The sequence below is a fragment of the Petromyzon marinus genome, chromosome 54, assembly GCF_048934315.1.
Source record: "Petromyzon marinus isolate PM22_M1 ecotype Great Lakes invasive population chromosome 54, UKy_Petmar_22M1.pri1.0, whole genome shotgun sequence".
Taxonomy (NCBI): domain Eukaryota; kingdom Metazoa; phylum Chordata; class Hyperoartia; order Petromyzontiformes; family Petromyzontidae; genus Petromyzon; species Petromyzon marinus.
The window spans coordinates 8399440-8424407 of record NC_133720.1 but is presented as its reverse complement, the minus strand read 5'-3'; the positions used below and the strand labels follow the sequence as shown (position 1 = coordinate 8424407).

At 49.4% G+C, this 24968-nt stretch overlaps 1 long non-coding RNA gene across 1 annotated transcript; it reads left to right on the top strand.

Annotated features, from left to right (window-relative positions):
- The first annotated feature begins 12063 nt into the window (after positions 1-12063).
- Positions 12064-24544, top strand: LOC142905439 (uncharacterized). Its single transcript, XR_012929617.1, has 2 exons — positions 12064-14268; positions 19641-24544. It is a non-coding gene; the product is annotated as an uncharacterized LOC142905439 (long non-coding RNA).
- Positions 24545-24968: the final 424 nt, after the last annotated feature.

Genomic DNA, 24968 nt, shown 5'->3' with positions numbered 1-24968 from the left:
AACCACCAATACACACATAACGCACATATCGGGACTAATAAGAGTACTCCAAAGTTCTCTCTGTGTTTCAAAAAGGGTGGCCATCCTAAGGCGGTGGGTCACCTATTAGCTGATCGTGGAAAGAAATGCTGCCCATTGAGTTAGGTTTAGAAGTATTTTAGTCATTCTTTTTGTTAATTGCATAACTGTACCAATGAATTCATTGATTAAACTAAACATTTAGAAACCTACGTTACGTATCTACACACTCACAGGGAGATTGTGTTGAAATCTTTCTTTTGATCACAGAATCTTGCCCGCGAATTTATTGAAGCCTTAACCAATTGATAAGCACTTACTCTTTGGTTCTATTCGGTAAAGTCACGTAGGTAAAAAATTAAAACAACAAAAATCACGACATTTCGGCCACAACACAAGCGGCCTTCATCAGGTGAAGGGATCAGGCTGTCTCGAGGACAGCGCTGGAGTGAAACACAGACACGCTCAGACCGCGACCTTTAAGCTGTGTGCGAGGAAACAAGGTGCCTTGACAAAGGAATTAACATAAAAATTAGCATTTGATTGGCCGACTTAGCATGGAGGTGGTGTAGATGCGGGTGCACATGCCGGTTGGCGCGGGGGGGGGGGGCAGTTTACCTATTGATGGTGTGAAAAGGGAATTTTTAAGAGCTGCGAAAGTTTGGGGTACCACTACTTAAAAAATATACTGTACCATTGAAATTAGTTTAATGTTTGGTTCGATTTAGAACATCTTTCCAATGGTTGCTTAATTTGAAACCATCTTCTCGGTTGAAATTGTGTCTGTGTTTGTAGATCTGAATTGCCTCGTGAACCAATCTCTGATAAACACCCGTGGGTTTGCAAAGAACCTTGTTATCGGAGAAAATTATATCGTGATCACCCACAGCGTTGTAATAGTGATCAGCTACGGCAGAAGAATTAGTTTTGCCGTTTTTTAAATCTGATTTGTGCTCGAGAATTCGGTCAGAGACATGTCGCTTTGTCTCCCCGATATAGCAATCACCGCAGGTACAACTCAATTTGTAAACTCCGGGGTACTGTAAGTCAGGAATGACATCCTTCACGGATGGGATCAGATCACGAATTTTGTGCACTGTATTGAACCGGACCTGGATCTTGTGTTTGTTTAGATTTTTGGAAATCTTTTTAGTAACGCCTGCTATATATGGTAGTGTGATGGTTTTGACCGGAGTATCAAGTGGTTGTTTCTGTATGGAGGGAGAAACAGCTTGGCGGATGGTACGGTCAGAGTATCCATTCCTTTTGAGGGCCAGGTGTACATGTTTTAATTCACTGGTCAGGTGGTGTTGGTCCGAAATGCAATGAGCCCTATGGTATAAAGTTTTGATGAGATAATTCTTTTGGGCTGGGTGGTGCTGGGAATCAGGTTTCAAGTGATAGCCAATATTTTCATGGAGAAATTTGAATCAGACGCCATCCACACTTCCACCCTCAGACCTTTCCTGTGGAAGAGATATGTGGATGACACTTTCGTCATTTGGCCACATGGCCTCCCAGCTCTGAACTTTTTCCTACACCACATCAATTCCAGACATCCCCCCATCAAATTCACCATGGAAGTGGAGAAATATGGCAAGCTACCATTCTTAGATGTTCTGTTTGAGAGGAGACCTGATGGCTCATTGGGGCATTCTGTCTACAGGAAACCCACCCACACAGATTCCTACTTGAAACCTGATTCCCAGCACCACCCAGCCCAAAGAATTCTCTCATCAAAACTTTATACCATAGGGCTCATTGCATTTCGGACCAACACCACCTGACCAGTGAATTAAAACATGTACACCTAGCCCTCAAAAGGAATGGATACTCTGACCGTACTATCCGCCAAGCTGTTTCTCCCTCCATACAGAAACAACCACTTGATACTCCGGTCAAAACCATCACACTACCATATATAGCAGGCGTTACTAAAAAGATTTCCAAAATTCTAAACAAACACAAGATCCAGGTCCGGTTCAATACAGTACACAAAATTCGTGATCTGATCCCATCCGTGAAGGATGTCATTCCTGACTTACAGTACCCCGGGGTTTACAAATTGAGTTGTACCTGCAGTGATTGCTATATTGGGGAGACAAAGCGACATGTCTCTGACCGAATTCGCGAGCACAAATCAGATTTGAAACACGGCAAAACGAATTCTTCTGCCGTAGCTGATCACTGTTACAACGCTGTGGGTGATATAATTTTCTCCGATACCAAGGTTCTTTGCAAACCCACGGGTGTTTATCAGAGATTTGTTCACGAGGCAATTCAGATCTACAAACACAGACACAATTTCAACCGAGAAGATGGTTTCAAATTAAGCAACCATTAGAAAGATGTTCTAAATCGAACCAAAGATTAAACTAATTTTCAATGGTACAGTATATTTTTTAAGTAGTGGTACCCCAAACTTTCGCAGCTCTTAAAAATTCCCTTTTCACACCATCAATAGGTAAACTCCCCCTCCCCCCCCCGCGCCAACCGGCATGTGCACCCGCATCTACACCACCTCTATGCTAAGTCGGCCAATCAAATGCTAAGTTTTATGTTAATTTCTTTGTCAAGGCACCTTGTTTCCTCGCACACAGTTTAAAGGTCGCGGTCTGAGCGTGGCTGTGTTTCACTCCAGCGCTGTCCTCGAGACAGCCTGATCCCTTCACCTGATGAAGGCCGCTTGTGTTGTGGCCGAAACGTCGTGATTTTTGTTGTTTTATTTTTTACCTACGTGACTTTACCGAATAGAACCAAAGAGTATGGATCCTTGCAGTCACGAAAGCTTTAAATCTAGAATTGATAAGCACTTGCTAGACAGATAGGCACACTGCCGCACACCATAGTTCCAAGACATTTTGTTAATTGCATAATCTTACCAATGAATTCCTTGAGGTCTACTTTTGCTTTCGGGACATGTTTCTTTATTGCTGTTTGCATGAAAATTGTCACATTCATTTTTAAGGACTTTTTCCCATCGCCGTGAATGCTCGCTTTACTCTGAGGAATTAACCGATTGTTCTGTTACCCAGTTTTACAAATGTAATCATTGAGGGTTCAATGAACGGATCAATGAGGAGAACATCTACAGGAGTACTCTGTTGACAATTCCAAGCATAAGAGTTCGCATATTAGAGTCTGAGTGGTGCCTTCCTAAATAGTATTAATAATTAGAACTGTATCCTGCGGTGAGATCTGAATCTTGAGACCTGATATAAACACACTAAAACATAATCAGTAAAAGTTAAAGCGAGAATCATTGTATTATCCTGATTGATAATAAAACCCTAGACAACGAAGCTGAGTTTAATCAGCATACTTACATCACACTTGCATAACTTCATACAATTTATTGTATTTTCCCGATTGATAATACGACCCGAGACAACGAGACCGAGCCTAATTATCATTATTGCATATGTAGTGGGTTCCAGGACACGGAGACAGCAGAGTAGAGGCAGCACTATTTATTTAAACCTTAACAAGTGTTACACTAGAAGGGGTAGCGGCCCCTTTATCCGTATAACTCAGGAACACACCCCAGGCTCTCTAGCCTAAGCTCTAGGCTCCCAGTTCCTCCTGGTAGGGCTCTAAGGGAGGCTATCAGATCCGGCCCTGGTTAGGCACAGATCTCGGCACCCCGCCGACCAGACCGGCCCTTAGAAGGACTCTGGCTCTGGGGATTTGGGGCTGCACCACTGGCTTGCTGTGCCGGCTCTGAAAAGGGCAGCGGTCACAGGAGTTCCAGGGTCTCACCTAGCTGGCCTTCTTTCTTCACTGGTTGCTTCAGCCTCGGGCCCAACACTCTGCCCCGAGCTCCCTGGCTCCCCGCACTTTATACTCACAGGGGGTGGAGCCTTAGCGGACGTTGTTGTAGCCACCAAGGTGTGGGTGAACCACACCTTCCCGTGCCATGTGTTTATTCCCCATAGCACCACTACACATACATTAGTATAGCCACATACACCTGCATAACTGAATACAATTACACCTCCATAATTAGCATAGATAATGTGCATAATTACATATTAGCGTAATTTCGAATACTTCCGGACTTTGTAAATTTCCTTTAAATTTAATTATTTATTATTCATTTTTCAAGACCCCACATATACAACAGAGGAACCACACCGAGTGGGGCAAGAGGGCCTGACCTACTCCTGGAGTGTGGAGGAACCACACCGAGTGGGGCAAGAAGGCCTGATCTACTGCTGGAGTGTGGAGGAACGACGCCGAGTTTGGAAGGAAGGACTGATCTACTGCTGGAGTGTGGAGGAACGACGCCGAGTGTGGGCAAGAGGGCCTGATCTACTGCTGGAGTGCAAAGGAACGACGCGGAGTGGGGCAAGAGGGCCTGATCACCTGCTGGAGTAGGGAGGAACCACGCTGAGTGGGGCAAGATGGCCTGATCCACTGCGGGAGTGTGGAGGAACCACACCGAGTGGAGAAAGAGGGCTTTATCTACTGCTGGAGTGTAGAGGAACAACACCGAGTGTGGCAAGAGGGCCTGATTCACTGTTGGAGTGGAGATGAACCACACCGATTGGGGCAAGAGGGCCTGATCTACTCCTGGAATGTGGAGGAATGACACCGAGTGGGGCAAGAGGACCTGATCTACTGCTGGAGTGTGGAGGAACGATGCCGAGTGGGGCAAGAGGGCCTGATCTACTGCTGGAGTGTGAAATACCCACAACCGAGTGGGGCAAGTGGGCCTGATCTTCTGCTGGAGTGTGGAGGAACCACACCGAGTAGGGCAAGAGGGACTTACCTACTCCTGGAGTGTGGACGTACCACAACGAGTGGGGCAAGAGGGCCTGACCTACTGCGGGAGTGTGGAGGAACCATACCATGTGGGTGGGAGATGGCCTGATCTGCTTTTGGAGTGTGGAGGAACGACGCCGATTGAAGCAAGAGGGCCTGATCTACTTCTGGAGAATGGAGGAACCACGCTGAGTGGGGCAAAAGGGCCTGATCTACTGCTGGAGTTTTGAGGAACCACGCCTAGTGGGGCTAGAGGACCTGATCCACTGCGGGAGTGTGGACGAACCACACCGAGTGGGGCAAGAGGGCTTTATCTACTTCTGGAGTGTGGAGGAACCACACCGATTGGGGTAAGAGGGCCTGATTCACTGTTGGAGTGGAGATGAACCACACTGATTCGGGCAAGAGGGCCTGATCTACTCCTGGAATGTGGAAGAACGACACTGCGTGTGGCTAGAGGGCCTGATCCACTGCGCCACTGAGGAGGAACGATGCCGAGTGGGGCAAGAGGCCCTGAATTACTTCTGGAGTATGGAGGAACCACCCCGATTGGGGCAAGATGGCCTGGTCAGCTGTTGGAGTGTGGAAAAACCACACCGAGTAGCGTCAAAAGGGCCTGATCTACTGCTGGAGTATGGAGGAAGTACGGAGAGTGGGGCAAGAGGGCCTGACCTACTTCTGGAGTGTGGAGGAACCACGCCGAGTGTGGCAAGAGGGCCTGATCTACTGCTGGAGTGTGGAGGAACCATCCCGAGTGGGGCTAGAGGGCCTGACTTACTCCTGGAGTGTGGAGGAACCACACAGAGTGGGGCAAGAGTGCCTGATCTACTGCTGGAGTGTGGAGAAACCACACCAAGTGGGGCAAGAGGGCCTGACCTACTACTGGAGCGTGGAGGAACCACACCGAGTGCGGCAAGAGGGCCTGATCCACTGCTCGAGTGTGGAGGAACAACACCGATTGTGGCAAGAGGGCCTGATTCACTGTTGGAGTGGAGATGAACCACACTGATTCGGGCAAGAGGGCCTGATCTACTCCTGGAATGTGGAAGAACGACACTGCGTGTGGCTAGAGGGCCTGATCCACTGCGCCACTGAGGAGGAACGATGCCGAGTGGGGCAAGAGGCCCTGAATTACTTCTGGAGTATGGAGGAACCACCCCGAGTGGGGCAAGAGGGCCTGATCTTCTGCTGGAGTTTTGAGGAACCACGCCTAGTGGGGCTAGACTGCCTGATCTCCTGCTGGAGTGTGGAGGAACCATCCCGAGTGGGGCTAGAGGGCCTGACCTACTGCGGGAGTGTGGAGGAACAACACTGAGTGTGGCTAGAGGGCCTGATCCACTGTTGGAGTGTGGAGGAACCACACTGAGTGGGAGCAAGTGGGTCTGATCACCTGCGGGAGTGTGGAGGAACCACGATCATACACTGCAATAGATATATCAACAGATGCGAATTGTTTAAAGATTATCTTTGACCTTCTTTGTGTAGTGACTTATTATGTCACTACCGTGTTGAGTCTGTACACACACATGACGTCACTATGTTGGGTATATAGGATTGACGTCACGGCCGAGTCGGGGAGTTTGGAGGCTGTCGGTCAGTGCCCGGGCGTTGTATCAGGCCGTGGCACTCTGCGTGAACCTGGCCCAACACGGGACCGGATTGAGATGGGGGCCGGGGGCCCCAGGGGGATCTTGGGGGTCACGTGGCCAGGAGCAGAGCCTTCTCGAGGGTTCGAGAAGGTGGGTATGGCCTGGGTGTGGCCTGGCCACGCCGAGGCGCATATAAGGGGGCCCCGCACCTGGTGCGGAGCTGCTCGGGACAGGGATGAAGACGCCTCATGAAGAGTGAAGAGAAGCCTCAAGTCAGCGTGGCCAAGCAGTAGCCCTCCTGGCTTGGCCACGCCATTTGTTACCCAAGTGTCGACTGTTAGAGAGGTTAGGTCGGTGGTAACCACCCTGTGTGGAGTGTAATTATCGTTGTGTTAAAAAATAGTGTTGCATCCCTACGAGAGTGGTGTGCACCTCTATCGAACCATTGCATTTGGTGTCGGAAGTGGCAATCGCTAGGTTTGACTTACCTAGAGTGAGGCAAGATGCTCACACGTCGTAGGCAACCTACCAGGCACTTCTCGGGAGAAGAAGACGATGACGTGAATTTCATCCCACCGACAGCCCCGGGGATGGCAGCCCCGGAGGATCCCTTGGAGGCTTCGCCCGCTAGCGGAGCAGTGCTCCACGGTTCAGGCTGCAGACTCAGCGGCCGCTTTCCCGAGTTGCTGGGCACCGCGGCTAAATTGGTCAAACTCGATGTTGGGAAGCCGTCGACAGAGGAGATTGGGCCGGAGCCACGTGGTGACGACGTTGTTGCTGCCACCATCCGAGCGCGCGAATCTCCCGCCACGCCACCCTAGCGGCAATCGTTTTGGCGGGAACGCATGGCAGGGAGACCGCTATTTCCCCCCACCCGCCAGCTGCGCCATGGGACGTCCCTGCACTGCATCGCCAGCTCCTGTTTGTGCGCGAATTCACGGCGGCTGGCGGGAATTGGGAGGCATTTAAACGCCGCTTCTCCGCAAGCTGTAATTTGGCGGGGTGGACGGAGGAAGAGGCTTTGAAGGCGCTCCCCACCTCTCTCGATGATGACGCTTTGGCAGCGTTTAATGCTAGCCCATCAGCACGGCTGTCCACGCTGTCACTACCATTCAAGGAAATGGCCGCTGTTTTTGACCCGCCGTCCAGTGTTCAAAACAGGTTCGTGGAACGAAGGCAGGGGGGAAACCGAGAAGCCCCTCACCTTCAAGAAGCGCTCTTTTGTCCCTGGCTCAGGCGGCGTTCCAGAAGTTTGAGGCGGCGGGCATCGATTCTTGAGTATTGGACAGACTGTTGGGGCTGGCGAAAGAATTTAATGTAGCTGTCTCGGAGGAGGATGATCCCACATCCCTCATGATTGCGCGCTGTATACACAGTCTCACCTCAGCTTGAAGAGATGCACGGGGCTCATGGCGTATTGTGCACCTGCGGACGGGCGCAAGGGGTCGGAAGAGGAAGAGCCCGCCCCAGTTTGTGCCGCCGTTGACAGCGGCAGAGGTCGGGGACATGCTGTGGAGCGGCAAAGGAGACGCAACCGGCCTCCAAGAAACTTCCCTCGTCCGGGCTCCAGTCGCGTCGTCCGCTACAATTGTGGGCGGCCGGAACACGTCACCTTGGAGTGCCGGGCGCCGCGCCGAGGACGCTTTGGGCTGCCATCCCCATCTTCCCAGCCACCATCGACTGCAAGGGGACCCCAGGCGAGTCGCAGTGCACCATACATTTGGCCCCCGTTCCCACCTCACCCATCTTATGACCGCATAGACCCGCGTACTGTTGTCACTTGTCCTCATCGGGTTGCGGCGCGTGAGGGATCCTTTGCTTCGGGTGAGGTTTAGCCTTGCGGGCCTGACCAGTGGTTGCAATTAGCCTGTCGAGTTGTCGCCGCAGCTGCCGGGTCATCCGCGGTCGTCGGCACCATACAGGCCATAGACGTGCGGATCCTTATTGACACTGGCGCATCCGTCACCATGATTTCCGAATTAATATTCAATATCTTGCCAGGTCATTGTCGTTCGTTGGGTCCCGTTTCTATCCCCTACTTCGCTGCTAATGGGGATTCACTGGGTATTTTGGGCCAAATAGGGGCGGAGGGGTCCATCGGGGAAATTCCATTAGAAGGGCCCATTTTGATTTCGGAATCTTTAGCGGTGCCGTGTTTGTTGGGGATGGACTTCCTTGGGAAGATGCCCCTCAAAATCCTCACAGACCAGAGGTGTTTGGAATTGCCCACGGGGAGGCGGATTGCGTTTTTATCATCACCTGCTAGATGGAACAAGGTCGGTGTGTCGGAACAGGCGCTTGTTGCCGACACAGTCACGATTCCCCAGGAAAGCAGGTGCTCATCCCCCTGCGGTTGCGTAAGCCGCTCGATCGTGAAGCCACTGCGGGGGGATCGTATTGGCACCGTCTAACAGAGCGGCCCGGGGAATGGTGCTTGTGGGAGTGTAGACGCTAGTATCAAGGGATTGGCAGCCCTTTATTCAGATGTTAAATGTGGGGCCCAACGCGTCGGTCCTTCAGGCGGGTACGGTGCTCATTCACGCATCAGCCGCAACGGTTCAGGGTGATGTAATAGGGGGCGCTGAAGTTTCACATAACGCGGGGTGCGCACAAACGGATGATGACAGGTGGGCGGGCATGCTTTGCTCCGAGAATCGGGACCTGTCTGGCGCTCAGAGGTCCACGTTGTGTGCATTGTAAATTGAATTTGGGGATGTTTTCAGGCGGGGCAAATTTGATCTTGGTCGTGCGACCCTTCTGAGCCACAATATTGATACAGGTGACTCTCTCCCCATCCGGCAAAACCCTTACCGGTTAAGCCTGGCTGAAAAGGAACATGTACGTCTCGCGGTCAAGGAAATGTTGGCCGCCGACATCATCTCCCCATCCACGAGTCCATGGGGTGCTCCAATCATGCTGGTAAAGAAGTACGATGAGAGACTGCGCTTCTGCCTGGATTTCCGCAAACTTAACAAGGTATCTGTAGCGGTTGCGTATCCCGTGCCCCGTATGGATGATTCATTGGACGCGTTAGTGGGGGCGTGATTTTTCTCGACGCTCGATCTACTCTCGGGGTTCTGGCAGTTACCCATCAATGATTGCTCAAGGCCTATGACGGCTTTCCAGACGCCGCAAGGATTGTTCGGTTTAATAGACTCCCGATGGGCCTACATTCGGCCCCGGCTACTTTTCAGAGGTTAATAGAGCTGGTTTTAGCAGGACTCCAGTGGGACTCCTGCCTGATATATTTGGATGACGTTATTGTATTCAGTCGCACGTTTGAGGGACACCTTACCCGGCTGCATGCTCTTTTTTCTTAAAATGCGGCAGGTTAATCTTGAATTTATACCTCAAAAGTGCCAAATGTTGCAGACGTCCATACAATACCTCGGGCACATCGTTTGCAAATCGGGTATCGCAACCGATCCTGATAAAACTGCCGGCATATGCATGTGGCCCACCCCCAAGTCGGTGGGTAAAGTTTGCAGTTTTAACAGCTTCGCTTCCTATTACCATCGCTTTGTGCCCGGATTCACCACCATTGCTAAGCCCCTACACGCCCTGATGGCGATAGGGCAGAAATTTCAGTGGGGAGCGGAGAAGGCAACTTTTTTTACCCTCCGCGACGGCTTGGTGAGCCCCTCCACTCCGATACCGGGAATTTTCCTTACTGTTCGTTTTGGACACCGATGCTAGCAACACGGGCATCAGTGTAGTTTATATCCCAGGTGGTGGACAGCGTAGATCGGGTGGTAGCATACGGCAGTAGAGTGCTCTCACCGGCCGAGCAACGTTATTGCGTAACATGCCGGGAACTGCTCGCCAAAGTTTTCTTGGTACAATAGTACCGGCCCTATTTGTATGGCAGGACGCTCGAGGTGCACTCCAATCATGTCGCCCTCCAGTACGCCTTGCGCGTTGGGCAACCATCGGGCCAGCTGTCGTGCTGGTTAGAAATCCTGCAGGATTACTCATTTCGGGTTTCCCATTGCAAGAGGATGTGGCACACTAACGCTATCGCGACTTCACCCGGACGGCGATTGCGCCTGCCTTTTGGGTTCGCTCCGCTGCAAGTCGCCGGTCATATAGTCATTTCCTCCCATTGTTGCGTCAGCATCGACACCTTCCCCTGAGGAGCGAAGCGCTCCCATGGCTTGTGACACTGCCCTGCGGTTGACCCACTCCAAATGGGGGGGCCTCCAGGGAAAAGACGCGTCCCTGTTGAAGATGCGGCGCCATGTAAGGGAGTTGTATGATGTCTCAGGCTGACGACGGGTCGCCCCCGTTATCCTTAAGGGGGGCTTGTTGATGCATTGGGATGGCGGGTTGCAGCGTTACAGTATTGTTGTGCCTACGTGCCTCAGGGGCAGCCTCATTGTGGCCGACCCTGAGCGGCTGATACATTTGGGGGTTCATAAAACCCTGGTCACCATTAGGCTTGATTATTTTTGGCCCGGCATGGCGGCAGACGTTAAAAATGTCCTGATAGACGCCCTATCATCCCCAAATGGATGGGATGGTAGAGAGGCTCAATAGGACTCTGGTTGCGATGTTGAGTCAGCAGGTCGATGAGTCATCCCTGGGGTGCTTGTAGCCTACAGGATGGTCCCGCATGTTTCCACTGGCTACTCGCTGTTCTTTCTGATGTATTGCCGGGAACCTAACCCCCTCATTGGAGTACAACTTAATATGGGCCCTAGTAAGCCGAAAGTTGCCATTTCTGAACCTATGTGGTTTACCCTTCAATGTGTTTCGGCGGCGCGCGAGGCCTCCAGAGAACATTCTGCCGCATGACAGTTGGCCAATGAGCAGTTGAGAGGTCGTCGCGAATCGGGCAAGCAGCGGGCTCCAGGAGACAGGGCTTGGCTGTACTGTCCACAGGTGCCTGTCGGCATGTCCCCCAAGCTATGCAGGCCCTGGCAGGGTCCAGTCATAGTGGTACAGGCCGACCGGTCTCAGTGTGTCAAGATCCGGTTCAGCCGCCAGACTTGGTTCATACATCCATCGCGACTTAAGCCATTTGTTCAACCCCATCGTATTCACTCATCCCCAATCCCCGATGGCTGAATGTCTGGTATGCCGGGCGAGCTGGGGGGTGCGCCGGTGGAGGTGGTCCCTTAGGGTGGCTCTGTGGTCCCGTCCACAGGATCGGAGCTCGTGAACCCCTCGGCGCCGCCGGCTGCTGCTCCTTCGGACGCCCAGCTGAATGCGGAGCAGCTCACAGCCAAACGCCCACCATCGACACAGCCGCCCTCGACGGAGCGGCCGCAACCATCCACCAGCAGTAATATTACCCCTGGACCTTCCGGGGTGCTTAGGCCCACCTCACCTGGAGGTCCGGCAACACGGACTTGTTCGAGGACCGCACGCTTCAAATAGCATTCTTACACATGGCGGGTTGTTCTCCGGTTATTTATTATTCTGTGCTTGCATGATTTTCTTCCCCCACAGGGGTTGCCGAATGTGGTGGATTGGGTTGCTAGTTGCAGGATTGGGCAAGGTTGTGGTGTCATTGATTCGCCGTTCACGTTTGTTGTTGTTGTTGTGTTGTTGCTCGGGGTTCTTCTGCATGTAAATATTTTACTCCCGTTATTTATTGACGGCCGACGGTTATTTTTTAACGTTGCTTGTTGGGAGGCACAGTTTTTTTTAGTATAGTCACTGCCGGGACGGCTGTATGTTACAGGGAGGGGGGGGGGGTGGGGGTGATGTAGTGACTTATTACATCACTACCGTGTTGAGTCTGTACACACACATGACATCACTATGTTGGGTATATAGGAATGACGTCACAGCTGGGTCGGGGAGTGTGGAGGCTGTCGGTCAGTGCCACGGGGGTTGTGTCAGGCCGTGGCACTCTGTGTGAACCCGGCCGGACACGGGACCGGATCAAGGTGGGGGCCGGGGGCCTCAGGGGGACCTTGGGGGTCACGTGGCCAGGAGCAGAGCCTTCTCGAGGGTTTGTAAAGGTGGACGTGGCCTGGGTGTAGCCTGGCCACGCCGAGGCACATATAAGGGGGTCCCGCACCTGGTGCAGGGATTCTCGGGTCCGGGATGAAAACGCCTCATAAAGAGTGAAGAGAAGCCTCAAGTCAGCGTGGCCAAGCAGTAGACCTCCTGGCTTGGTCACATCAATTGTTACCCGAGTATTAGTGAGGTTAGGTCGGTGGTCACCACCCTGAATGTAGTGTAATTACAGTGTGTGCGCCTCTATCAAACCATTATATTTGCATGACGTTTCTATTTAAACCACTTTTTAAACTCACCAATGAGTTGTATTCAACCATCGAAGCAACATCCACATTAATCCTATTTCAACCATCAATAATCCAAACATCACAATATCAACGACATTGGAGTTTGATTTTCTGATAAAATATGCAAAATTTCTACTTTAAAAATATATATGACACATTACCATAACCTGAGCTTAACCCTGCAAAGCCCTCTGGCTCATAAACTAAGTGAGATCAACAAATCCTTAACTCTCATGAATTGACCCCATTACCATCCAAACTATCCTTTAACCGACTCTCTCAAGCTTACTGTTTTAAATTAATGATGAGCAGGCTAACAACTAATGAGATTAATTATATCTGAATACAATTGAGGTTTTAAAAACCATGCAACTAAATAAGCTAACGTTTCTTTTAGCTGAGAAGAACAACACAGCCACCAATGTACACAGCTCTGCCAGTACCATTGACATGTGGCAATTTACATGATAGATGTAATTACATCACAGGTTACAACCACGTGACTGTGACATCACAGACTGGAGACAACCATGTAACCAGCCATGGTGTGTCCTGAAGGGCAGACCTTTTCCCAATGTTGAATGAAATGCAACTCAATATTTATGGCACAATTGTCGCACAAATAAGGAAATAATTATTGTGTACATTTTATTCATATTCTAGATGACTTAAAGAGACAAGTTATCAGCAATTTAAATGGTTACATGCTTGCAGTCTAAACAATATTAGAAATAGCAATATTTCAATGAAAATTCGAAGTAACAAATGTCGCCTTCCTAATTTAGTAGCGACGCAGCAACAAGGTACCATTTTCTGAAACAACGCAACACAGCAACCGTGCGCCATTGCCTCTCCCCCAGCGATGCCGCCAACTGCTGTTTGTGGAGTGCCCGTACCGGACTTCCCCTCCAGTCCACTCAAGCTTCACCGCCTGCTGCCCGTTCGACCTTTTACTGCTGCCGGGGGCGATGGAAACTCCTTCCAATGCCGATTTGAAGCGGCCTACACCTTGGTGGGATGGCCTATGGAGGAAGCATTCAAGGTGCTTCCGACGATGTTGGACGACAACTCCTTGGCCGCCTTCATCTCCATTCCGGCAGCAGATCAGGCAATGCTTCCTCTGGGGTGCGCTCGCATGGCGGCAATTTTGGAGCTGCCCTCCAGCGCTCACTGGAGGTTCCTGCTGCAGAGGTGAGGGGAGGCCGAGACGCCTCTCGCCTTTCACAGTGCCTTGTTGGCGTTGGGAGAGACGGCTTACCCCCAGATGGACGAGGCGGGACTCGACTCCCAGGCGTTGGAGCGGCTGCTCACGCTGGCTCGGGAGCTCGGTTTCATGTTGTCCATTGCGGAGGAGGTGGACATTGCCTCCTTAAAGGTTGAGCAAAGCATCCAGGCTTGCCTTGGGCGACGCCAGTGGCCCAGTTTGGCGGCGTGCGCTGGGGATCTGGGTCCAGCCGAGGTCGTCATGTCAAAGGAAGAGGATCATCTCGCCGCCTTCACCGCATGCGACAGGCAACTGGAGCAGTGGTAGTGCTCGAGGGCTCCTCTCTCGCTGTGGCCAGCCCGGCCACATCGCCAGGGGCTGCCACAACGTCCCTGGAGCCTTTGGCTCCACATTGGCATCATCAGCAAGGCCTCAGGTAAGTCGCGATGCATCAGCCACTCGGCTGCTCCCGTCACCTCACAAATCTAGCGAGGATAGGGTTAATGATCACTGGGGCACTGCTAACATCCTTCAGCCTCACGATGTGTGTTCGCCGTCGCTCGCATGTCGGCTTGTGGCAGCCGCGGCAGGCTCCTCTGCGGTCGTTGGTTATATTTAATGGGTATAAGTCTGTATTTTGGTGGATACGGGTGTGTCGGCCACCATTATATCAGAAATGATCTTCGGCTTGTTACTACAAAGCTTTGGTCGGTTGAGCCATGTTAAGGGGGCTTGCATTGCCGCCAACAGAGGTAGTTTAGGTATTTTGGGACACATTGTCGCCTCCATTGGTTTCAACGACATTGGCCGTGCCATGCCTCTTGGGCACAGATTTTTTCGCCAAAATGCCCTTTAAAATCTTGATCGACCAAGGTTGTATGGAGATGCCATCGGGCTGTCGATTGGCCTTTTTTAAATTATCCTACTTTGCTGACTCCTGTTGCAGCCAGTGTATGGGCTTTAGTTAGAAATTCTGTGAAGGTTCCACCGGGTTCCCAAATGCTGGTACCCCTGAGGTTGCGCAAGCCCCTGCAATTGCAAATGCCTGAGGCAGGAGTCCTCTTAACTCTCTCTATCATTAGACCTCCTTTGCCAGTACCAAAATATAATAGGGGTTTTCCCCTTTTTTCTGGCAACAAAACTGAAACCGTTTTACAAGGATTCATGTCTGCATTAACCACAATACCTGCAGTCAAATTGCAAACAAAAACCATACTATGATAATATATGCATTGTCCTTAAGACTGATTGGTCCACACCAAGGGACGGCTATCTTTTGAGCCTCGACCCAATTGGTGCTCGACCAGATGACGCCAAAAATAGCCGTTGGGGAGCCTCCACAGTGCTAGTTGAAAAATGGGATGGGGGTCTCCAATTCTGCATTGATTTCTATAAGTTAAATTAAATTTCGATGTCCGATGCCTACCCGCTTCCCCGCATGAACGATTCGCTTGACGCCCTCTTGGGTGCGCGGTTCTTTTCAACTCTACATTTGCTTTCAGGCTTCTGGCAGTTGCCATTGGATGAGGACTCCAAGCAATTTTGCTGTGACGGTTTCCACCTGAAGACGGAAGCTTGTGTTGCCTCCGAAACGTCGTGATTTAATTTAGTTGTTTTCATTTATTTTATTTTACCTCCGTGACTTTACTGAAAAAAAAACAAAGAGTATGAATCCTTGCAGTCACGAAAGCTTCAAATCTAGAAGATATTGTTATTGTTGATAGTGTTATGTTATTGTTACAATTGTTCTTGTTGATGGTTTTCTGGCTGTTTGCCGTCGACCCCCATACGGGTTGGTTTAAGTATAGTTAGCAGCCGGGACGGCTGAAATTTTTTATGGGGGGGGGGGGGTGATGTAGAGGAGTGTGAGCAACCATGAGGGGGTGAATGGAGTGAAGTGCGAGCGAGTTGACAGTTAAGGATTACGTCATGTCACGGGTGGTGTAAGAGGTACCTTCGGGAACAAAGGTGGGTCCGAGCCAGGGGGAGAAGCCGCCAAAGGGGTACTTAAGGGGGACTCCGGGGCAAGGATCGGCTGCAAGGTGTCTCTCCCTCCTCGTCGCCGGGCGGTGATGGCTGAACCCCCATTCCGGGAAGATGGGTGGGAGAGCCAAGGGGATAGCCGAGAGTAGGGTTCCAAATATTCAGTAGGGATCGACTGAGAGAAAGCCCCAAAAGGATAGCTGAGGGCAGGACGAGATAGTGTTCAGTGTCCGGAGTAAAGGACCAGATAGAGAGCACCTACCTCTGGTGTGAGCTTAGCGTGTTGTGTGCAACAGTGTTAATAAAGGCAACAGTTCTTACAGCATTCCTCGTCTCCGCGTCATTCTACTGCACAATTGTATTGATATTCTTAGCTCTTTCGGTAAAGTCACGTTGAAGGGAAACAATAAAATAATAAAATATATATAAAACAATAAAAATTCTCACGACGTTTCGACCATAACACAAACGGTCGTCATGAAGTGTGTCGGTTTGCATAAATGTATTTATTTGTAAACGGTGTATTTATTTATTTATAAAAAACGTCAGCGCTACGCGCAGCAATTTGACACTTTATTTAGAAGGACTAGTCCATCTATGTTCTGAAAGCCACTGTAAGCGTGAACAATCAATTAAGACCTGAAATGGTTTATCAAATCTTTCCAATGATTGCTAAACCAGAATCCATCTTCTCGGTTGAAATTGTCTCTGTGCTTGTATATGTGGATAGGCTAATGAACGAATCTCTCATGGTAGCCAGATGGCTTACAAAGAACCTCTGTCTTGGAAAAGTCAATGTCATGTGAGCCTACTGAATTATAACAATGATCTGCCACGGCCGAGGTGTTGGTCCTACCGTGTTTAAGGTCTGCTTTGTGTTCACGAATGCGGTCCGAGACATGGCGTTTGGTTTCTCCAATGTAACTACTACCACAGAGGCAACTTAGTTTGTAGACACCAGGGTACTGTATGTCCGTAATCACATCATTTACAGACGGAACCAGATCACGAATTTTCTGTAATGTGTTGAAACGGACCTGGATCTTGTGTTTATTCAAGGTTTTGGAGATCTTTTTTGTGATCCCAGCAATGTAGGGTAAAGTGATGGTTTTGAAAGGCTCCTCAAGCGGGTCCTTCTTCATGGTTTGAGTGATAGCTTTGCGGATTGTATAGTCGGAGTAACCATTAGTCTTAAGAGCTTGGTGTACGTGCTTGAGTTCACTGCCTATGTGTTCCTGGTCGGATATGCATTGGGCTCTATGATACAGAGTCTTGATGAGAGAATTCTTCTGTGATGGATGGTGGTGGGAATCCGGTTTCAGATAAGCATCCGTTTCCTGTAGACAGAGTGGCTCATTGAACCATCAGAGACAATTTCAACCGAGAAGATGGATTCTGGCTTAGCAATCATTGGAAATATTTGATAAACCATTTCAGGTCTTAATTGATTGTTCACGCTTACAGTGGCTTTCAGACAGCAGTTACATTGGAGAAACCAAACGCCATGTCTCGGACCGCATTCGTGAACACAAAGCAGACCTTAAACACGGTAGGACCAACACCTCGGCCGTGGCAGATCATTGTTCTAATTCAGTAGGCTCACATGCCATTGACTTTTCCAAGACAGAGGTTCTTTGTAAGCCATCTGGCTTCCATGAGAGATTCGTTCATGAGGCTATCCACATATACAAGCACAGAGACAATTTCAACCGAGAAGATGGATTCTATCTTAGTAATCATTGGAAAGATTTGATAAACCATTTCAGGTCTTAATTGATTGCTCACGCTTACAGTGGCTTTCAGACAGCATACATTATAAAAAATTTCGTCTCCCCCGTCCTCTTTTCAGAATATAGATGGACTAGTCCTGGGTAAACTGCCAAATCGTTGCGCGTGGCGCTAACGTTTTTTATAAATAAATAAATGCGCCGTTTAAAAATAAATTTATGCGAACCAACACACCTGAAGACGACCGTTTGAGTTATGGTCGAAACGTCGTGAGAATTTTTTATTGTTTTATATATATTTTATTATTTTGTTGTTTCTCTTCAACGTGACTTTACCGAAAAACCAAGAATATCATACTCGTAGTTTAAGGAAATATTTCACCTGCTTGCCCAAAATAAAAAACTATTATTACATATCATGTGAGGTTGCTTTAAAAGGGTTTGGTACATCTCATCAAAACATTACCGGTACACTCATGATGAAACCACAGTCTGGTCCATTCTGCGATGCGGAGAGGCGATATTTTACAATCCCAGGTGGACGGCAAAGTGCAGAGAAAGAGAGAAAGCGAGAAGGGTTCCCCCCCCCCCCCTTCTCTCGTACCCCTTGCTGCGCTATCGGATGGAGATGCTGATGATGGTGACGTTCATTCTAAGTAATGGACATTTTATTTGAATAGTAAATACATTTAACTCAACATTTCTGTAGGAATATCCAAGGTGTATCAAAACCGGTTATTATTACTTTAGATGTTAGATCCCTTAAATTCAGTGGTCATTGCCTTTTAGATATTATATGAGAGCATATCTTGAATTTTACCTTGGCCGTGCTCATAGAAATATGGCTATACAATATATAGACATTGTGTAAGCATTGACTTGTCATTTGGTTGCATCTTATTTCAATGGCCTTAGAAGTAGTGGCCATTAGGACAGGATTACAGTCATTTTGGACTTCTAACGTTTACAATATGAATATTTTTTCGTTGACTACATCACTAGCTCATTAAAATACGACTCTCTTAGGGCGTGTAACAGCTCCCTCGATAGTGCATTGACTATTTTTTTGCACGGTAACACCTTCCACGCTGTGTGTGCGCATGTTACTGTTTATGTACAGAATCTTGGAATGTCGATGCATCTAGAGATCCAAATGATATTTGTAATATTTCTGTTACAAGATGTAATGGTACCTGCTAAATGTAATGCATTAGACTAAGTATTCACAGATCTTCGAGAAGGATATCAGCACCGTACACTGGAGCTTTCAAACTGACTTTATTTCTGTTGATATTTTCAAAATTATAAAATTAAGCAGGTAGAGATGTTCTCAATAGGAAACTAATATGGATTTAGAGCAGAGAGACGTTGCGGTGATTCAAGTTTTAATATCAGAGAGATAATGAAGAAAAGCTACGGATATCAGAAGGATCTTTAGATGCGATTTTAGACTTTAATAAAATAAATCTCTTCATGTGAGACATAATACGGCAATTTCTATCTTACGCTTTGGTTCTTTCGGTAAAGTCACGTAGAAAGAAAATAAATAAAATATGAATACAATACGACGTTTAAATTGCAACACAAGCAACCATCATCAGGTAATAATGAATGAGAAAACAAACAGTGAACTTAGAAATATTATAGGTTTTTCCACTTTTTTCTGCCAAAAAAACTGAAATCTTATATTTTGGTACTGGTAAAGGAGGTCTCATGATGTAGATGCTGACCCCGAGCCCTCATTACTTTGATAGTGCATTGTCTCTGAGCTGTATGCCTTTTGGCGTCCTCTGGTCTAGCACCGTTTGAGACAATGCTCAAAAGAAAGCTGTCTCTGGTATGGAACAATCAGTTTCAAGGACAATGCATATATTATCAGTGAGTTTTTTGTTTGCATTCTGACCACAAGTGTTGTAGTTAATGCAGACATGATTCCTTGTAAAAAGGTTTCTGTTTTGTTGCCAGAAAAAAGGGGAAACACCTATTATTATATTTTGGTACTGGCAAAGGTAGTCTCATGTAGTCGATGTGGGCGACTTATGAAAGATGGCGCCGATGATGGCAGCTTCGGCCGGTTGGTGCGCCCTGTTTTGTCCAGTTTTGTCTTGAGAGGGGCCTGCTGTTCAACACACTCGTGCTGGTGAGAGGGGCCTGCTGTTCATCACACCTGTGCTCGTGAGAGAGGCCTGCTGTTGAGGGGCCTGCTGTTCAGCACACCCTTGCTGGTGAGAGAGGCCTGCTGTTCAGCACACCCGTGCTGGTGAGAGGCGCCTGCTGTTCAGCACACCCGTGCTGGTGAGAGAGGCCTGCTGTTCAGCACACCCGTGTTGAGGGGCCTGCTGTTCAGCACACCCGTGCTGGTGAGAGGGGCCTGCTGTTGAGGGGCCTGCTGTTCAGCACACCCGTGCTGGTGAGAGAGGCCTGCTGTTCAGCACACCCGTGCTGGTGAGAGGGGCCTGCTGTTCATCACATCCGTGTTGGTGAGAGAGGCCTGCTGTTCAGCACACCCGTGCTGGTGAGAGAGGCCTGCTGTTCAGCACACCCGTGTTGAGGGGCCTGCTGTTCAGCACACCTGTGCTGGTGAAAGGGGCCTGCTGTTGAGAGGCCTGCTGTTCAGCACACCTGCGCTGGTGAGAGAGGCCTGCTGTTGAGGGGCCTGCTGTTCAGCACACCTGCGCTGGTGAGAGAGGCCTGCTGTTCAGCACACCCGTGTTGAGGGGCCTGCTGTTCAGCACACCCGTGCTGGTGAGAGAGGCCTGCTGTTCAGTACACCCGTGTTGAGGGGCCTGCTGTTCAGCACACCCGTGCTGGTGAAAGGGGCCTGCTGTTGAGAGGCCTACTGTTCAGCACACCTGCGCTGGTGAGAGAGGCCTGCTGTTGAGGGGCCTGCTGTTCAGCACACCTGCACTGGTGAGAGAGGCCTGCTGTTGAGGGGCCTGCTGTTCAGCACACCCGTGCTGGTGAGAGAGGCCTGCTGTTCAGCACACCCGTGTTGAGGGGCCTACTGTTCAGCACACCCGTGCTGGTGAGAGGGGCCTGCTGTTCAACACACCCGTGCTGGTGAGAGGGGCCTGCTGTTCAGCACACCCGTGCTGGTGAGAGGCCTACTGTTCATCACACCCGTGCTGGTGAGAGGGGCCTGCTGTTCATCACACCCGTGTTGGTGAGAGGGGCCTGCTGTTCAGCACACCCGTGCTGGTGAGAGGGGCCTGCTGTTCAACACACCGGTGCTGGTGAGATAGGCCTACTATTGATCACACCCGTGCCGGTGAGAGGGGCGTGCTGTTCATCACACCCGTGCTGGTGAGAGGGGCCTGCTGTTCACCACTCCCGTGCTGGTGAGAGAGGCCTACTGTTCATCACACCCGTGCTGGTGAGAGGAGCCTACTGTTCAACACACCAGTGCTGGTGAGAGAGTCCTGCTGTTCAGCACACCCGTGCTGGTGCGAAGATGGCGCCGATGATGGTAGCCTCAGCCGGTCGGTGCGCCCTGTTTTGTCTTGTTTTGTCTGTCAATTCAGTGTTTTGCCAAGATTTTCGGAGTTCTCTATATCAGGGAAACAACTCCTGTGGATTTAATTCCTACTTTTCTGCTTCCAGCGGCAGAATTAGTAGGCATTCTAGTCAATGCCGCGCTAGGCTTTGCTCAAGCAGCGAAACGCCGCCCAAGGGGTAAACGGTCGGGGGCTCTAGTACGGCTACGCAGACTCGGGATCCGAACAGTGCTTCTGAGCTTTTTCCTCTCCAACGTACGTTCACTGTACAACAAAATGGATGAACTTCAGCTACTGATGGTAAAAAACAAAGACTTTCTTTCATCTTCTGTTTTGTGCTTCACGGAGACATGGCTGTGTGATTTGATTCCGGACACTTCGCTACAACTAGCAGGATTCCATCTTGTAAGATCGGATCGTGACATAGCACTCTCCAGCAAGATGAAAGGCGGTGGTATTTGTTTTTACATTAACAGTGGCTGGTGTGTAGATGTCACAGTGATTCTGCAACATTGTTCTCCACTCCTTGAATCAATTTTTATAACCTGTAAACCGTTTTACTCGCCTCGCGAGTTCGCGTCGCTCATTTTGGTCGGAGTTTATTTGCCGCCTTGTCCTCAGGTTAAAGAGGCCCAACGCATGCTCGCCGATCAGATTCTGAGTGTGGAGCGAGCAAATCCAGATTCGTTGGTTATCGTACTTGGCGACTTTAACAAAGGTAATCTCAGCCACGAACTCCCCAAATACATACAATTCATTAAATGCGCAACCAGAGAAGGGAACACTCTGGATCACTGCTACACTACAGTCAGTAGAGCCTACCACGCCATCCCCCGAGCAGCACTAGGACACTCTGACCATGCCATGGTCCACCTGATTCCTGCATACAGGCAGAAACTAAAACTCTGTAAACCTGCTGTGAGGACATCTAAACAGTGGACCAGTGAGGCTGTGGAAGATTTGCGGGTGTGCTTAGACTGTACTGACTGGGATATGTTCACGACTGCTACCAATAGTCTGGATGAACTCACAGAGGCTGTGACGTCCTACATCAGCTTCTGTGAGGACTGCTGTATCCCAACACGTACCAGGGTGAACTTTAACAACAATAAGCCCTGGTTCTCCGCAAAGCTCAGAAGGTTAAGGTTGGAGAAGGAGGAAGCGTTTAGGAGTGGGGATAGAGACAGATTCAAGGAGTCGAAGAACAGGTTTAGCAAAGCGGTGAGAGAGGCTAAACGACTGTACTCAGAGAGACTAATACACCAGTTCTCTACTAACGACGACGCTGCTTCTGTCTGGAGAGGGCTCAGGCAGATAACCAACTACAAACCCAGAGCCGCCCACACCACTAACGACTCCCGCCTAGCCAACGACCTGAACGAGTTCTACTGTAAATTTGAAAGACAATTGGACTGTCCTGAACCACCCCTTCCCACCCAAGAGGCCCCACCCCCCACCCATATTACAGAGACGACTCTCTCCTTTCAGGAGGGAGAAGTTAATAGACTTTTCAAGAGGCAGAATCCACGCAAAGCAGCCGGGCCGGACTCTGTCTTTCCAGCCACCCTCAGGCACTGCGCTGACCAGCTGTCTCCGGTGTTCACCTACATCTTTAACACCTCCGTGGAGACATGCCATGTACCAGCCTGTCTCAAGTCCTCCACCATCATCCCTGTGCCCACAAAGCTAAGGCCAACAGGACTGAATTATTACAGACCGGTCGCCCTTACATCTGTGGTAATGAAGTCTTTTGAGCGCCTGGTCCTGGGACACCTCAAAGCCATCACAGACCCTCTCCTGGACCCCCTTCAGTTTGCCTAATTGAGCCAAGAGGTCTGTGGACGACGCAGTTAACATGGCCCTCCACTTCACCCTACAGCATCTGGATGCCCCAGCATCCTACGCCAGGATCCTGTTTGTGGACTTCAGCTCTGCCTTCAACACCATCATCCCTGCCCTGCTTCAGGACAAGCTCTTCCAGCTGAACGTGCCCTACACCACCTGTAAATGGATCACAGACTTCCTGTCTGACAGGAAGCAGTGCGTTAAACTGGGAACATAAATCTCTGACTCCAGGTCCATCAGCACCGGAACTCCTCAGGGCTGCGTCCTTTCCCCAGTGCTCTTCTCCCTGTATACCAACAGCTGCACCTCCAATCATCTGTCCGTCAAACTCTTGAAGTTTGCGGACGACACCACCCTCATTGGGCTGATCTCTGGTGGGGATGAGTCTGACTATAGGTGGGAAGCTGACAACCTGGTGACCTGGTGTAGCCAGAACAACTTAGAGCTAAATGCTCTAAAGACAGTTGAGATGGTTGTGGACTTCAGGAAGAATACAACCCCACTCACCCCCATCACCCTGTTAGACTCCCCAGTCAAAATTGTAGAGTCCTTCCGCTTCCTGGGCACTATTCTCTCCCAGGACCTCAAGTGGGAACTGAACATCAGCTCCCTCACCAAGAGAGCTCAACAGAGGATGTACTTTCTATGGCAGCTGAAGAAATTCAACCTGCCAAAGACAATGATGGTGCAATTCTATACAGCGATCATTGAATCCATCCTCACCACCTCCATAACCGTCTGGTACGCTGCTGCCACTGCCAAGGACAAGAGCAGACTGCAGCGTATCATCAACACTGCTGAGAAGGTAATTGCCTGCAATCTACCAACCCTCGAGGACCTGCACACGACAAGGACCATGAGCCGAGCGAGGAAGATTATGGCCGATTCCTCCCACCCTGGACACTCTCTGTTTCAGCTACTCCCCTCCGGCAGAAGGCTTCGGTCCATCAGGACCAAAACCACACGCCATAAAAACAGTTTCTTCCCATCTGCTGCTGGCCTGTTAAACAAGGCCAAGGGCTTACACTGATTTTAACATTTTGTCTACATAATGACACCTTGCCAATATTAACTATGTTAACCTATTTGTATGTTTTATTTTTAAATTATATCTTAAAGCTATTTTATATTCGATATTTATTCAATTTTATATACTTCAGCCCCTTGGTATTAGTTAGACTTTTAACCCTTATTATTATAGTAAGACTTGTTTAAAACTTATTTAAGATTTTAGATTCCTATATGTTGAATGTATGCACCATCCTGCCAAAGTAAATTCCGTGTCGGTGTGAACTTTCATGGCGAATAAAACCCCTTTCTGATTCTGATTCTGATGATGAAATTAATATTTGTATTATTAGCATTAGGCTGATGTGGCTATGATGCATTTTAAAATTGGTTGCTAACATATACCCATGCTGGCAAAAATATTAGTCATAAATAGATGCAGTGCCGACACATGTGTTGCATGAGGAAGTGAAATGTCAATATTTTAGCTTTTAATGTGACAATAAAGTTCTAAAATATAGCTCATGGGATTATGCATGAAACCACATCCCTTTTTGGCATTCATTGTGTGTTCAGATAACCAGGGCTTTTGGCTCACTCGTGGAACTGTGGATGCTGCATATAATAAACAAGTTCCGTAGCTTTATGCTCTTAATATATATGTATGATTAACTTCTTTCGCACCTTACATAGCCAACCGTGTGTATTGGAGATGCGGAGGAAGAAAACATGCAAAAATCAGTTCAAAATAAATGAGTTAAAAGGAAGAACTTTCCAGATGGCCGCAGAAGCACGCCTAAAAGTGTGCGATGCAGTGACTGTCTTTGTTCGATGTGTAGTGGTTGACTTCACGTGGACAACTTTATTGTTTTCTCCGACACCACTTTTATTACAACTCTTCACATTACGTCTGTGACTTTGTCATTCCGCTTAGCCGCAGCTCGCTCGCCGTGCTCCGTCCGTCTCGCTCACTCCGCTTCCCCCCCTATCCCTCACTGTCCCTCTGCGTCGTCCCTGTCTCTCTTCGTCACTCGCTGTCTCTGTCTCTCTCCGTCGCTCGCTGTCTCTGTCTCTCTCCA